Below are 17,820 nucleotides of genomic sequence, written 5' to 3' on the forward strand. Positions count from 1 at the left end.
GGATGGCCCAAATATATGGTTTCTTGATGACAATTGTTTTTGGCTGTTAAAAGTGTTGTTTGTTTATGAGTTCATTGTTTTGGTCGAATTTAGTTTTGATGTAAATTTGGGTTCCATAACCTGTAGTTTTTTAATCTATTGGTTCCATCAAAATTTACTTTCTTTCTGTTGTGGCTCAAGTTATAATGTATACATAAATTTTACCTAATGAAGTATAATAACTTGACAGATTTTGTTTATGGTTTGATTGAGCAACGAGTTGTTGTGGTGTCTCATGTAACTTGAGACATGCTAGCAAAAGTTTGCATGTTTTAATATAATTTAGAGTTTATGGTGTTTTATATAATAACCTAACGGTGTTTCTTCAACTTTAATGGTGATTGTTGGAAACATTGAAATCGACAGCCCCTCCCGCAACGCGGGGGTGCAGAAATACTAGTTTGTCTAATAAAATAGTAATAAGAAACCACTATTTGAAGTCTACTATTTGTCTAATAAAAGAATTAAAAAAAAAACTCTTTTATAATGAAGTATACATATAGATCTGTTTATATTATTTGAAAAAAAAATTATCAAAGTTATCATGGGTTTAAAAAAATGCACTTATTTATTATGTTACTGAATTTTTGTCTAATTAAATAAAATTTTTTAAAGTTAACATGACTTGTCAATATTAGATTCTCTAGAATTTAATATTTAGTTTAAGCACTTTGAAATACATAGCAGTTTTTCTAAAAAGTTGTTTTCATTATTTGTGCTATTGCTCATTGTCATCGGTGGCGGCCCAACCATTTAGAAGGTCTAAAGCAAAGTGAAAATCAGAAGCCTTTTGCATTGTTCTTGCTTGATTAGTAGCTTTAAAATTATTCAGATCCATTAACAATATTTGATCCTTAGCTATCCAGCTCAATCTAAATTTTATTTTTCACACCAAACTATAAAATATAAGTAATTTGTTGGTAAAAGTTCTAGCTTATTTTGTTCCATAATTTTGATATAACAATATCTTAATTAATACACAATAATGTTAGTAACAAAAAATTATCCCATTACAATGCATATGTTAGAAAGAAAATTACACAAATAAAAATGCATGACATGGAAAAAAATAAAATAAAAGATAATGACCACAAGAAACAAAATAATTAATCTCCTATCTGTATTGAAACTTGAAAGCAAGAGTTAAAAATTGAAAAGTAATTAAATTAGATATTTCTTGAGTTTAAAGGGGCCTCTACACTGCCAATTAAATGCAAAAAAGGAAAAAAAAATGACATACCCCTGGGTTTCGGACTTAGGCATTCACAATCACAACTGACTACCCTTACCATTACACAACAGCAAGGAGATATGTTAAATGAATTAAACTTCAAATAATATAATTTATCTATACAATTTTGTTTTGTTTTTTTTTTTAAAATGAGGCCTCAACGATTTAGGGGCCTAAAGCCCTAGCTTTACTCGATTACACTATAGGGCCGACCCTGATTGTCACAACTTTACCACTCAGCGGTGTGGTGTGACCAATAAGTTTGGTAGACTAACTTCTTTAGACGATACAGTAAGCGCTGTAAAGGGGTGATGTGGAGGGGCTTTAAAGCCCCAAACACCATGTTGGGGCTGCATTGAGAGCGGTATAAGGCAATGTGTAATGGGGCGATGAAAGGGGCGAAGAGGGACGACGAATTGTAGGAACACCCCCCTCCCCTCGGCGATATTGGGGCGAAAAGGGGCGGGGGCGATTTGTTATTGTCGCCGGATAAAGAAGAAAATAATAATATAATATTAATATTACCGTTGGATAACGGTTCAATTAAAAAAAATTAAATTAAAAACTTAATATAAATATCAAACCAATAAAACCATTTTCACCATATCATACACAAACTCAAACATAAAAATACCAATCATTTTCATCATTTCATACTTCTTCAAACAAAATGGGTTCCCCAGATTTCACGAATTCTGTCAAGATTTGGGATCAATTAATCCAGGAGAGTCAAAGAATTCATCAGATTCATCGACGAGTGGTGGAAGAGCATTTAGAGGTCACGAAGGCGGTTCGGGCCGTCGCCAATAACATAGTGTCCGGCTCTACTAGCTATTCGCCACTACGTAGACGGTCATATATCCTTCGGGATCGTAAGCAAGCGAACGATCGTTTGATGAAGGACTACTTCAACAACACACCTACATATAACCACGCTATGTTTCGGCGTCGTTTTTGGATGTCCAAGCGTTTATTTTTGCGCATCGTTGGAGATATGGAGCGGGAGTATGAGTATTTTCAACAGAAACCCGACGCAAGAGGATATTTAGGATTCTCCGCCATCCAAAAGTGTACTTCGGCTCTACGCATCCTCGCATACGGCAACACGACCGACATCAATGACGAGTATTTAAAGATGACTGAGAAAACAATGAGAGATGCGTTGGAGAATTTTTGCATCAGTAAAATTTAAATTGTTTTTATTAATTATTGCTTTTAATATAAATATTTTTTAATAATTTATTTGTATAGGAATAATATAATTATACTCTCGTCGTTATCTGAGGATTCCAACCTCAAACGACCTGACTCGCATATAGGATGTACACGAAAGCAAACATTCTTTTCCAGGCATGATTGGGAGTGTAGATTGCATGCATTGAGAGTGGGCCAACTGTCCAACCGCGTGGCGAGGTCAACACACTCGTGGTGACCATGGAGTGCCAACAGTTAGTCTTCAAGCCATTTCTTCACATGACCTCTGGATTTGGTCAGTCTACTTCGGCTCAGTCGGGTCCAACAACGACATAAACGTTCTCAACGTGTCACCCGTGCTAGAGTATTACATTAGTCGTAGCATACCAGTCTTACCGTTTTATGCCAATGATACCTTCTATCTTCACAGATACTATTTGGGAGATGGGATATATCCAAAGTACTCGATCATCGTCAAGACGTTTCAAGACCCGATCGAAGAAAAAAGAGAATATTTTAAGAAGGAAGAGTCCGCGAGAAAGGATATCGAGAGGTGTTTCGGGGTTCTAAAAAACGTTGGCATTATGTGAAAAACCCATGTCGTGTATGGTCGTTGGCAAAAATGAGCGATGCCATGTATACGTGTATTATATTGCATAATATGATTTTAGAAGACAAGGGAAACGAAATATGTCAACACTACATACCAGGAAGCATTCCAGAATAGTTCCCTGAACCAACCCAAGACCAACGAACGTATAACATTCACCAGCTCACATCAAGAGATATACATAACCAACTGAAGGCGGATTTGGTTTAACCCGTGTGGAATAATCGTCCCGTTGAAGACGAAGAGGAGGACGAAGACGAGGAGGAGGACGAAGAAGATGAGGACGAGGACGAAGATGAAGACGAATAGATTAGTTTTTTATTTGTATTTTTATATGTATTTTGTTGTGTGTTTTTTTTATTATAATTTATTTTTATTATTGGTGTGTTTTTTTTAGTTTTATGTATTTTTTTTATTTTTTAATTTTAATACATTTTTATTTAATTATTTAGATAAATTGGTTTTTATTTGTTTAGTTTAATTATAAAAAGAAATAATAAAAAAAGATATTGTGGGCCCAATTTGTAGCCAATACACCATTATACCCCAAAAACAAATTTCCACCTCTTACTGACTGAACGCCACGTGTCGTAATTCGCCCCTATTTGTAGCCCTTCTACTACGCATAGCCCAAGAAAGAAGTTGTATTTGGTTAATGGGCTGGAAGAGAAAATGGTGGGCCATGCTTTGCTTTTAACATTCTTTCTCTCCCTCCCTCACTTTCATACACATACATACACATAAACACACACACACATAAATTTATATATTATAAAATAAAATGATAAAGGGGGCTTAATCCAAAATGGAACGTTATGAAGAGGGGTTTTGAAGCCCTGTTTTCTATGTGGTAATGACATGGAGGGGCGGTGTAGCCCTTCCATAACACGTAGTCTTATGATTGTTGTGTTCCTTAAATGGGACAAATTCAAATTGTCAAATGTTGTGTTCCTTAAATGTGACAAATTCAAATTCTTTTGACAGATTTCCACTTTACTATTTCAAATTCCAATTCCAAATCCTTCAACAAATTCAACTCCTTTGACAATTCCAATTCTTTCAAACAAAATTTTCGAGAACCAAACACACCCTAATAATTCTGTGGCTGTGATATGATCATGCAACAAATGCAACCTTGCACTTCCCAATTGGTTCAACCGAGGTCAAAGCGGACACAGCAGCACAATTTTTTGTGTGTAACATGAGAACTCGTTATCCGAAGACACACAGGACCCACAAATAACCTTTCATCCTTTACCTTGCTAACCAATTCGATCAGATAAAATGCAACATGTGGCTGACTGGTGGCCCGTGGGCTTCAAGGAATAAAAGATGAGCTTTCATCAAACAATCCAAAAACAAAACAACTTACAAAGTCATTCATATACCGTGTAAGATGAGCTTTCATCAAACAATACAACTGTAGAATTACAACAAAAGTTCCAAGATTTTTATACCGTGTAAGCATAAACAGTGGTCGGAAGCCTGCTATCTCGATAATTATGAGGTAAAATACTGAAATCTGGCGAGACGGCACTTTGAGCTCTAGGTCAGGCTCACCATCATAAACCATTTATGGTCGGGCAAATATTGCAGTATAGTTATTACAGCTGCATACAGTTATTACCTGGAACTTAAAGAAATATTGCAGTATATACTCGGTGTCACAACTGAAAATTAGATGTTAAGCTGAACTGTTGATACAAAATTTCACAGAAAAAGTTGGTGATTGTCTTGAGACATCACATATTATTATTATCATAAGTTTCTCTAAATTTATAAAAAAGAATTATACAGTTTCGTCAACGAATGATCTACTGACAATTGATACACAAAAAGAATCACTTTCCACCCGTCAGATCATATCCCAATCCGCTATTATCAATCCCGACCCACTGTTCAAAAAATGATTCATTATCGAAAACAAATACGCAAAAAATCTTTATTCAACCGTTAACAATAAACTCGTCATCTTGATTATGCCCTTCAACTTGACCATCCCCATCAACCATCCCACCAACATGCTGCAAATTATGCATCATTTGCGAAATATAATGACCGCCCACACCATTATTATTATTATTATTACTACTATCCCCAATCCCACTCGGATTCCCATACTGCGACACCATCCCGAGCAACTGACTCATCAAATTCTGTTGCAAGTCAAGCACCCGGCTCTGAAACTGCGCCATTTCCGCTCTATGCGCACTCAACATCTCATCAATCCTTGAATTCCACTCCGCCCTCCTCCTCTCACACCGCTCCTCCCGCTTCTGTTCTTGAACCAATTCCTCCTCCCTCCGCCTCCTCCTTTCCTCCCTCAAACTCTCCATCGCCTCCCACTCCCGTTCCCTTTCCTCCTTCAACTTCCCAACCACTTTCCTCATCTCCTCATTATTCTTAACCCGCACACTCTCCCTCCTCTCTCGTTCCCGCTCCCTCTCCTCCTCACGCTGCTCAAACCGCGCCTCCATCTCACGCAACTGCGCCAACTGGTTCGTCACAAACGCCCACGCCTTCGTCTCCACGTTCTTCCCCACTTTCCGCTTATTATTATTATTATTATTCTTCTTCTTCACTTCCGACTCCATCGTCTCCTCTTCATAAACCCGATCCCCATAATCAAAGTCCATCCCCATGACCACCCCATTCGTATACTCACCGCCACCACTCGACTGGCCCACCTGTCCTAAATGATCAAACTCCGCAATCTCAATCCCACGGTGATCATTAAACAACAAGTCGGTCCCAAACGGAAGCGCAACGTCACCGAACACTTCCTTATACCGAAGGAAGTTGGACCAGTGAGTCAACCCCTCAACCCAATCAAACTCGAAACCGTCGTCCGATAAACCCATCTCGGGGCGCTTAATCTTCTGTTTAACGAGCGAATACTGGTGGCGCATATTCTGGACCTTGTTGGAGACGTCCTTCCATGTCCATTCCCAGGGGTAGGCAATGGGGTCAGCGAGATGGTGAATGGAATTGACATGTAAAGCGATGGGTTTGTATTTCTTCTCACGGGTTTTCAGTTTGGATAAGGTGCCGTCGGAGATGAGCTGGGCGTACCTGTCGATTAAGGTTCGTTCTTCGGCTTCGGTCCATTTTTTGCGTCTGGGTGGTGGCATCGATTAATTGATGTGGGTTATCATTCAATTGAGTTGTACGGTAACAGAAACGGAAACCCTAATTTGTTGTGGGTATGTAGATTGAGGTAGAAGATATAGCCATATAGGACTAAATTGGAATTAGACAGAAGAATTATGAATTGAGTCAGAAACACATACGACTTCTTGAAAAACACAAACACGTCCTAAAATGTAGGGATGTCTTTCGGAGTTTAATCGGGTTGTCATCAGTTTTCCGGTCGTCTTATTGGGGTTTTATAAAATAATAATAGCCATATTGGAATTATACCTGTTTACTGATTGGAATAAGATTTGGGTCAACCGGTTTCGTGTTTATTCAGGTTGGGTTAATTGGTAGCGGTGCAAACGAGTTGAACCGAGCCCGAGCTCGACTAGGTTCGAGTTCGGCTCGATTAACTTACATAGAGCTCGAGCTCGGCTCGTTTCGATCTCTATTTTTAATGCTTGAGCTTAGCTCGTAATGCAAGCTCGAACTCGACTCATTAACTATATTTATCAATTATTTTTTATATATTTTTTCTATTATAATTTTATGTATGAAATACTATATATTATTTAGTTAGTTTTATTTAGTTTTTCATAAAATTATATATAATAATTAATAGTTATTAAATATATGTTTTAAAAAAATATATAAGTGACATACTCTTTTAACCTCACTAGCCGTCTTGAGCTCGATAAGTGAAGCTCGGCCTTATTTATTAAACGAACTTATTTTTAGGCTCGGGCTCGGACTTGATTAAGCTCGGCTCCCGATTTTAAGTAGCTCGCGAACAGCTCGGCTCGTTTGCATCCCTGTTAATTGGTATTCATGTTTCTAAGTACAAGTTAGAATTCATAGTATACGATTTAACTTAGCGTGATATTCTTTAGATAATAGGCACAAAATGTCAAATATCAAAAGTACTACTATAATCAATTACCGAACTGAATATTAGCTTCTGGTTTTGGGTTCCATGATAATTGGGTTCGGTTGTTTGGGTTCCATCTTAATTGGGTTTGGGTTCAATCGGGTTAGGTATCATTTGGTGTTTGGGTTACGGGTAAAAACTGCACCCCTATCTAAAATCCACCTTTTTCAATAGGTAATTTTTTTTACTCTATGAGATTCAAACTCAAGACTATTTGATTTAATAGGCTTTATGTATGTGATTAGGCCACCAACCCTAGTAAAAATAGATATTGTTGCTGCAACAAAGATAAGACCAATGATAGTGAAGGGACTAGTTAGGCTAACAGGCTTCAAGGGTTCAGGTTAACCTAACGCAGGTCGTGGTGTCCCTCTACGTTTGGAAAACGTAGAAGGAGGTTCACTAGTTTGTTTGTTGATTGTTGAAGTTCACCGAAGATCCAGAACCGTGATGTTTGGAATCGGTTCTTGGATGTTGTTCTTGGTGAAGCTATGAAGTTATTGAAGTAAGAAAGAAATAAGCTAAGAGCATATTTCTCAAGAAAGAAGAGAAAATCAGGGAGAGTATGATATCTGCCCAGATCATGTTGTGTTCATGTTTATGGCTAAGTCTTTCTTATGTAGGAGAAGAGACTTAAGCCTTTCGTCCAGTTGTAACTAATCTAGTTCCCCTCCAGTTTGCCTAGAGAGTTGACATTTGTGGGCGGGAAGCCTTGGACCGCTGGTCCATAATTAAAATAATAATACTTTGTCTGAGCATGTCCTTTGCTCAGAGGGGACAAGGATGTGATCAGTGAGTTGACATCGTACTGTAGCACGTGGATACTTGTTTACATAAGTTTGGGCGGGAAATAAAGATTTTAACCTTTTAACCTTTTTAGCGTTAATGTGTTCCAGCCATTTTATTATTTCCTTGGGCTATCCCCGTCATCAGCCCCCCAAGTCAGGGGAATTTGAGAGGTAAGCTCAAGGGCTTCTGACTTTTGCACACATTTTGTTTATTGCTTAAAGGCTGCAAGGCTTGTAGGCTTCGAGGCTTTGTTCAGTTTTGGTTATTTTTTGAATTTCTGACATGACAGTTGATGTGATGGTAACTGCCAGATTGCGTTTCCCAATAACTGCTTTTTCATTAATAGTTATCAATAGGATTACTACTCATTTTCTTCCAGTTTTCCTTTAAAGTTTCCATCATAAACATATTCAAGTTCCTTTCAATCCTCTATCAGACTAGTTTCGATCCTTCATCTTTCCTTCAAAATTATGGTTGCCAAAAAAGATCTTTCGGTCAGTTTTTCTCGATTAACCCAAGAAGAGGTTGAATCGTTTTGTATTGAGTGGGGAATAGGGTTAAAGTATAAACCGGTTGCTCCGCCGGTCGATTCATGATCGATCGTTGTCCGGCGGGCTCCATTGCTCTATATTGCCGTCATTTTGAATTTTCTAATCTCCGACACCCTTTTCAGTTTTTGTTTTGAATGTTTTGGAGTATTACCGTGTATCGTTCGGTCAAATCCATCCTTTAGGGCTTGCTAGGGTTTTGCATTTTGAGGTTTTGTGTAGAGCCCTAGGTTATGACCCTTCATTGTTGAGTTTTCGCCGTTTCTTTCGCTTAGCAAAGAACGGTGATTGGTATACTTTTGAACAAACTAAGGTCGATACGTGTTTGGTTTCCTCGGCGATTACAACCCTCGGTTCTTGGAAGGACCGTTTTTTCTTTGTTTCCGATTCTATCATTCCATTTAAACCCGTTTGGAGACAACCTGAGGCTGTTCTAAATGAACCAGAGCCGACCGAATCGGAGTTAAATGAGGCTTTTTTGAAATCGATTAGAAAATGTCCATCACGTCTTCGCCCTCTTCCCGAACATCTTCTTGTGTTGTTAGGAATAAGCAAATTGTGGGATAAGCCTAATCGGGATCCCGTGCTTATGCGGGATAATAAGGGTATGCATTTGTTTTCCTCTTCTTCCTCGAGATCCTCTTCTTCTTCAGGATCTTCCTCCGATTCATAAGGGTTCTTGATTGGTGAGTTAAACCTCTTTTTATAGGGTATGCTAACCCTCATTTTTGGTTTGTGAATGGGTTCTGCAGATGTTGGTGGGGTCTCGTATTGATAGTTTAATGGTGGTGATCCAAATTGCCATCTCCTTTGATCAGAGTGACAATTCATCCAGCTTGATGATTCCGATTCAGTTTCCTGCTTGATCTTACTCTGCACCTCCTGTTCCTCGGAAGGATGGTATGTTGGAATGTCGGAGGGGTAATACTGGGGAATATTTTCCTCAGTATTATCAAAGATTTCGATTGGATATTGTTGACTGCCTGGGAGATACACGGGTTGACTCCCATAGGGTATCACCGGATTGATTGGTTGATTGTGACTGAAAAAGCTAGTATAATATCTATTGCTACTTTCCATATCTGATGGTTCGTGATTGATTGTCGGTATTGATCGAATAGCTACTCGGTGTCTACGACCAAAGTAGTTAATGTAAGACATCTGCACTTTAGTTAGATTAGGGATAGGAGGCTTACCAATCCTATCTTATCCCTACGAGTAATAGTAATAATAATAATGGTTAAAGCTTTGGTACTAGTGTTTAAATACCTAATTCGCTGAAACCGATGGCTCTGATACCAACCTGTCACACCCCGACTTAGGGCCTAGGCGTGTGACCACAAGTTGATACCTGTTTTGTAAATATATCAGAGTTTATGGGTTAATTTTAGCGAAAGACTTTAGGTTGAATATAATATTAATTTACATTGAAAATTTACTCGGGAATTAAATACCCGAGTATTGGTTTACAAAAGATATGTTTTCATATTACAAGGATTATATGTCAAAAACGGAGCCATCTTGTACGCGCTTCTATCTTCATTAAGACTCCAATCCTTGTTAATGGTACTAACACTTAGTTACCTGCAAAGGGTGGGAAAAATACGTCAGCTATATGCTGGTGAACACGTATGACTCAATAAAATATTTTGAATGACATTACAATACAAACGTAGTTTTCTTGACAATCTCAGCGGAAGCATTTCTACTTCCGGTATATGTACCAGTGCCCTACACACACAACGGTATTCCCCGAGCCAAACGGCCCTGAACTGAGAACTGGTCATGACCGTTTAAGCTCGCGGCTTCATTGCCTTTGATTGATTGATTGAGCTTTAATAGTTATGTTTGGATCCAGACACATGCGTATTCGGTCTGAGTTGATATTATTCTCTACTTTGTATTATAACGTTTTAGAGATTTCATTATCTCATGTAGACATTGATTGACTCGTTAATACAAACAACCGTTCGTCTCATTGAGTATAAATATGTTTGACTGATTGAAAAGGTTAACGTATTCACGTTATAAAAGGTTTGAACGTATTCACCTGTACTGTCGGTGTTGGAAAACCTTGGCTGATTGATTGATTGATTGATACTTAACCTATACACGAATAGGTTTGTATGAATGATTTGCATGATGTTAAGCTATGATTGAAAGCTTAACCTTGAAATTGTTTATCTTTGATTGTGATTGAAAACACTTGGTTTTATGTGACGTTTGATATAGCATGCTTTGGCCTAATAGGTTCTAACACGTTGGTAAGTTTCTCCAGGTAAGTAAACGGGTCCCTCGGTTGATTGGGATTTATGCGAATTACTTTCCTTAGGCAAGAAACTTACTACTAGTGCTATCCCCCTTCCGGTTACTACATGCCCGTCAAAATATATCTTTTGTTTAACATATCATGAAGTAAGGTTTATGAAAACATGATTGTGAATGAATGTTTGTAAAATACAATCAAGGTTAAAGGCCATAGACTCGATTGATAGTCTAAGCTATAATTCAAATAACTTAAACGTAACTCATAAGTTAGATTGGACGCTTAGACTGAAAACAAGAAAAAGGCAGAGTCTTGATCTAATCGCTTAAGTGATTGCTACTTGAATATAACTTCGTTTCTTGCACGAAATACGAGAAAACAGCACGTCGACTTGGTACGGCAAAGGGGCACGCCTTACGAGGTTAAGTGTGTGTAAAGGAAGGTGTGTTTGGGATGAAATGAGCTCAAGCCCGCCACCCCCCTTTTATAGGCGATTTTGGACCTCGTCGCGTACCGCGCCCGGTCCTTTGGGACTGGTCGCGTACCGCGAGCCGCCTTTTTACACCGCCTTATGCGGCGATGACACGTGGCCTGTCATATTACGCCACGTGTTGACATGGTTTTCAACACGTGTCCACTGACTCAGCACCCCCATCACGCTACGCGATGGGTTATTTGGTACCCCCGTCGCGTACCGCGATGGGAGAATATTTTCAGAATTTACAGTTTAGACCCTATACTTACAAAAGTTAGTATTTTAGGCTAAAACCTATAGGGCTTGAGACGTGGTGTTACATCCTCCCCACCTTTTGAATATTCTCGTCCTCGAGATTTATTGGAATAGATATTTCTTCTTCATTTCTGACTCGAGCTCCCACGTATACTCGGGTCCATGTCTTGAATCCCATTTGACTTTCACGAGTTTGAGTCGTTTATGCTTGAGAAACTTGATCATGCTATCTTCTATTTGAATTGGTTGTTCTACAAACTTAAGCTTCTCGTTGATCTTGACATCTTTCAATGGCATGGCAAGAGTTTCGTCAGCTAAGCACTTGCGTAAATTGGATACGTGAAATATGTCGTGAATACCCTTCATCTCCTCGGGTAACTCTAAGCGGTAAGCAACTGGTCCTATTCGTTCAAGTATCTTAAATGGTCCAACGAATCGTGGACTCAATTTTCCTTTCTTTCCAAATCTTACAACACCTTTCCAAGGTGATACTTTCAATAGTACTTTGTCGCCTTCTTTAAACTCTAGAGGCTTGCGACGAACGTCCTCATAGCTCTTTTGTCGATCTCTTGCTGTTTTCAATCGTTCACGAATTTATATTACTTGATCGGTGGTCCTTTGAACGATTTCAGGTCCTGGTAACTGAGCATCACCTGTTTCTAACCAACATACAGGCGTCCTACACTTACGACCATACAATGCTTCAAATGGTGCTGCTTGGATACTTGTATGATAGCTATTGTTGTACGAGAATTCCATCAAGGCAAGATGAGTGTCCCAACTTCCTCCTAAGTCGATAACACAAGCACGAAGCATATCTTTTAATGTTTGAATCGTGCGTTCACTTTGGCCATCAGTTTGGGGATGGTAAGCAATACTTAGGTTCAGTCGAGTCCCCATAGCTTTTTGAAAACTTGACCAAAAGTTTGAAGTAAAACGACTATCTCTATCGGATATGATGGATAGCGGCACACCATGTAAGGATACAATGTTTTCAACATATAAATGTGCTAACTTATCTATACTAAACGTTTCTTGAATTGGGATGAAATGATCAGACTTCGTAAGTCTATCTACAATAACCCAGAATGCATCATTTTGGCGTGAAGTTTTTGGTAACTTCATGATGAAATCCATAGTTATCATATCCCATTTCCAAATTGGTATCTCAGGTTGTTGTAACAATCCTAACGGCTTTTGGTGCTTGGCTTTCACTTTGGAACACGTTAGGCATTTGGCTACATACAAGGCAACATCTTTCTTCATTCCAATCCACCAGTAATCATCTTTTAAATTGTAATACATCTTGTCACTTCCTGGATGCATCATATACTTTGACTTGTGTGCTTCTTCGAGAATTTTGTCTCTTAAGTTTCCAACCATCGATACCCAAATCCTTGTTCCGAGTCTAAGGATTTCGTCATTTCCTTTGATTAGTTGGTCAATAGTACCATTTTCTTTCTCGGCTTTTATATTTCCTTCCTCCTGTGCCAACTTCTGAGCTTCTTTGGTTTGACTGGCTAAATCGACTTTAAGTTCCAATCTAAGAGCTCGAACTCTCTTTGGCTTCTCATGTTCTTTCCTACTTAAGGCGTCAGCCACTACGTTGGCTTTTTCTTCATGATATACTATTTCACAATCATAATCATTAAGCGTTTCCATCCAACGTCTTTGCCTCATGTTTAGTTCTTTCTGATCGAATATATGCTTCAAACTTTTATGATCAGTGTATACCGTGAACCTTACACCATACAGGTAATGTCGCCATAACTTTAACGCGAAAATTATAGCGCCTAATTCAAGATCATGTGTGGTGTAATTCTTTTCATGAACTTTCAATTGTCTCGGAGCGTAAGCAATCACTTTCTTTCCTTGCATCAAAACACATCCCATTCCCGTGTGCGAAGCATCATAGTAAATGTTAAAGTTTTCCAATCCATCTGGCAAGGCCAGAATAGGTGCGTTGGTTAACTTTTGTTAGAGTGTTTCGAATGCTTCCTCTTGCTTCGGTCCCCATTCAAACTTAATTGCTTTCCTTGTGAGTGAAGTTAATGGGACAACTATTCAGGAGAAGTCTTGAATGAATCTTCGGTAATATCCGGCTAAGCCTAGAAAACTTCGGACTTGAGTCGGTGTCTTAGGTTTCTCCCATTTGGTTATAGCCTCAATCTTTGCTGGGTCTACTTGAATACCTTTCTCATTTATGACGTGACCGAGAAATTGTACTTCGGACAACCAAAATTCACATTTGGAAAACTTGGCGTATAATTTCTCGCTTCTTAGGGTTTCAAGTATGATCTTAAGATGAGCTTGATGATCGTTTTTGGATTTTGAGTAAATGATGTGTGAAAAGTGTATATAAAATTAATAATCAAGTTTTACCGAATTCACCTAAAAAACCACACACAATCGGCAAGTGTACCGGACGCAATGTAGCTAGCAAGTAAGAACGGATATCGAACCTTGGACACTATGGGTAAACTCTAATTATTAAACCTAATGATTACTAACCTAGACTTTCTTTTGATTTTTTAAAATTCTTTTTTTTAATATTAATTAAACTAATAAAACTTAACTAATTAAAATTTAAACTAAAAATAAAACTTTATAAAAATTGGGTTTTAAACAAATATGAGAAACGACTACCTAGGTAATGGAATCACACTAGTTAAATTAATAGTTAACGAACTTGACTTGGTTGAAAAACAATATCTTAAAAATATGACATTAAAGACCACTAAAATACGCTAGATCACCTCCCGGCCTCACCAACGACACCCTAGAACTCTAATGACATGTGAAGCTCAATTGTTAAAGGTTTGGATCACCTGCCGGTCTCACCTTGCCTAATAATATTATGGTACCCTCAAAACCCGAATCACCTCCTGGTCTCTTCGAATACAATATATATTAATATAAATAGGGTATATTTAATTAATTTGAACACAACTTGTATCACAATAATCTCAAGGGACCCAGGATAACTCACTCTCGTGCAATTATTACCCAAACCCGCAAAAGACAAAGATGACACAACACTGAATCACCTCCCGGTCTCTCTAGTGAAAGAACAATAAAAATCTAATAAACTTTTATAAATTACTCCTACGGTTATTTCGACCATAAACCGCAAACAAGTTGAAAACACAAAGTAAACAACATAATCATGTGTCTAATAATCACAAAAACTATTAAACACAAGTGAAGTAAATATTAAAGTAATAAATTAAATTCAATTACTCAACAATATCGTGAACAAACCAATTAAAAACCTTACCATAATACCAAATCAACCAAAAATCAATAGTAGTTCGTCAAACCATTAAATCTAACATAGTAATCAACCAAAACCTAGATAGTATAAAGGTTTTTAGCTACTCATAATTAAATACGAAACAAAAATAAAATAACTATTAAAGTTCATCAAAATATTAAAAATCAAGTTGACTTTGTTTCACAGCCACTGGACTTACGAAAAGAATAATAATATATTCTGCTTTCTTGATTTCTTCATGTGAGAAACACCACCAAAAAAACCACAAAACCCTTTTTGACTTTATGGATGCGAACCTTATATACAGGAGCCACATGAACCCAACTTGTCAATCAAGCACGGTAATCACCTACGAATAATATCTCTCCCTGACTTGCAGCACATACAATAATAATAATCCCCCTCTTTCATAGGTTTTTTTCTTTATATATATATATATATATATTCCAAATTCCACCGTCAAAGCCTTTTTGTTGGGCCTTTACTTTTTGTCGATCACAATCCAAAAAAAAAAAATGCACCATCGCGACCCTGACATGAAATTTTTTTCAATTAAAGTCCATTGGGTTTTATTTGAAGTCCAAAGACAAAAGACTTAGGAGATCATAAAAAAACTGATTATAATGTTAAAGCCCATATTTTACTAGCCACATAAATTATGATTCAAATTATTACTTTCGTATGCTTTCCACATCCAACATAATTGGAACTGTTTATTTCTTTAACTTTATTTCTTTTTCTCTTTTTTTTTTCTTTTTTTTTTCATATTTTAACTCGCTCTCTCAAAACTTTAAAATTCAAAAATGAGCTAGTTAGGAGTAATAATGAATAAAAATGAGCCACAATTTAGTTAAAAGTGTAGGAATATCTATATAATTCATATGAAATTAAGAGTATATCAAATATCTCCACACTTAAACCTTTTTCGTCCCTGAAAAATATATATATTGCAATGGAATAAGAATTCAAGACTAGTTTTCAAAACATATAGGTTATCTTTTAAGCACAGATAATGCAAAAACCGCGATTGCCGATATTGTTGTCCACTTAAACCTAGCCACCAGCCTATCAAGCCCCCCTTTGCATTAAGCGTTTTAAGTTTAAAAACCACGGCTACACCTACCCTATCTCAGACAAAGAGAGCTAGAAAAAACTAGAGTCAAAGCAAACGGGTTTGGCAAATCACCATAAGCTAAGGACTCGTTGATGGTACTAATTAGATGCACTCGGTGATATTTGATGGATGAATGGTCCTGTGGAGGTCGTACGAGCTATTCCTAAATATTATCGGACTTTGTCCTATAAATTCCTAATTTGATATTTATTGACTAAGAACCTTCGAGCCCCAATAGTGTATCCTCAGAGTCACTATCCCCTTGGTAACACGTAAACTCTAAGTCCCGTCTAGTATGTGCATCTTTGGCCTCTTTTACTAACTTTGAGAATGCTCTTTGGCATTTTTCATTACATAACTTTCTTCAAAAGCATTTGATTTTCTTGAACAACTTTTGATAATACACATAACTTTCAAAACATATTTCTCTCTTTTTTTCTTTTTTCTTTCTTTTTCTTTTTTTTTTATATCACCCTAAAGTATATAACTATTTCTAAGCTCGTAAAAAGATGGACATGTGGTGGTGTGTTTATTTGAGTGCATCTAAGTCTTACCATCTCAAAGTTTTTAGATTATGGCAATCCTCCCTAAGCATCGAAATTCGGTTTCACCGTTTTTCAAATTATTAGATATACAAAATCTGCTAAAGAGGACCATCAAAGCTAGTTGGGCCTACCGACACATCCCAAGTTTAGTACGTAATCTTTTATTTAATCTCATATATAATAGTAGTTTTAAAAACCAATCTCAAATTTTCTATCATTTTCCATTATTTGCAAAAAAATTCATTAAAATTTTGGGACAATTTTTTTTTATCTTTTTTTTATTTTTATATTTTATATTTTTTTTAATTATTTTTTTAATAAAATTTGAAACTCTTTAATTTTTTATTCTTTTAAAGAAAACGCCAGTTCCCATCCACAAACTTAAAATCTACATTGTCCCCGATGTAGGAATAGAAAAAGACAGAAAATAAAGCTGAATAAAAAAAATGTAAGCAAATAAAACAATAAATTGGAACATACTCCCCTGGTAATAATGCAGTTATCTTCACAAGTCTTGTTCCAAGGCGACCGTATAGCATTTCATTCGCGGCCGCAGCTTCTGGGTGTCCTCTACAATATGATAGGCTCAGAAAAATCCTCATCCGAATGGAGATTGAGTACGAACGTGAAAATCCAATCCTGCAAAATAAAACACAAAACAACCCAAAGCAAACATCAAACAGACTCTAAGGACTGAAAAGACTCAAAGAAAAATAAAATAAAGCAGAATAAAAATAAAAGAAAATAAAAATAATGCAACTAAAATTTTATACAAACTCTACATCTCGGGAAAAGTCCCGAGTGTGCTCTCCTCCTCTACTCTCCAGGAGAATCAAGGTAGATCGCCTCTTCCTAGTGATCACCAATTGGACCTCCAACATAATGCGTCAGTCTATGCCCATTCACTTTCCAAGAATGTCCATCATCAGCCTCTATCTCAACTGCTCCATAAGGAAACGCCTCTTTCACAACGAACGGACCAGCCATCGGGATTTCAGTTTACCCGGAAACAACTTCAACCGAGAATTATATAGAAGAACCTTATCCCCACACTTAAACTCTTTGGGACCCTTAATGTGTTTATCATGGCGTTCCTTTGTCCGCTTATTATATCCCCAACTTCTTTCATACGCCTCATTCCGTAACTCCTCAACCTCATGAATTTGAAGATAACGACTCTTTCCTGCCGCAGATAAATCAAGATTTACGGCTCTTAAAGCCCAATATGCACGGTGCTCTAACTCAACAGGAAGATAACACGCCTTTCCATAAACTATTCGAAAGGGAGTAGTCCCGATAGGCGTTTTGAATGCAGTACGAAAGGCCCAAAGTGCATCATCTAGCTTTTCAGCCCAGTCCCCGCGACTGTTCCTAACTGTTTTCTCTAAGATCCTCTTAATACCATGATTGGTGTTTT

The 17,820-nt window shown here is 37.4% G+C and overlaps 1 pseudogene; it reads left to right on the plus strand.

The window, feature by feature from the left end:
• Positions 1-1,855: 1,855 nt before the first annotated feature.
• Positions 1,856-3,383, plus strand: LOC143587614 (uncharacterized; annotated as a pseudogene).
• Positions 3,384-17,820: the final 14,437 nt, after the last annotated feature.

The sequence above is a fragment of the Bidens hawaiensis genome, unplaced genomic scaffold (assembly GCF_021521415.1).
Source record: "Bidens hawaiensis isolate Kalapana, Puna unplaced genomic scaffold, B.hawaiensis_p1.1 tig00035616_1, whole genome shotgun sequence".
Lineage (NCBI taxonomy): Eukaryota > Viridiplantae > Streptophyta > Magnoliopsida > Asterales > Asteraceae > Bidens > Bidens hawaiensis.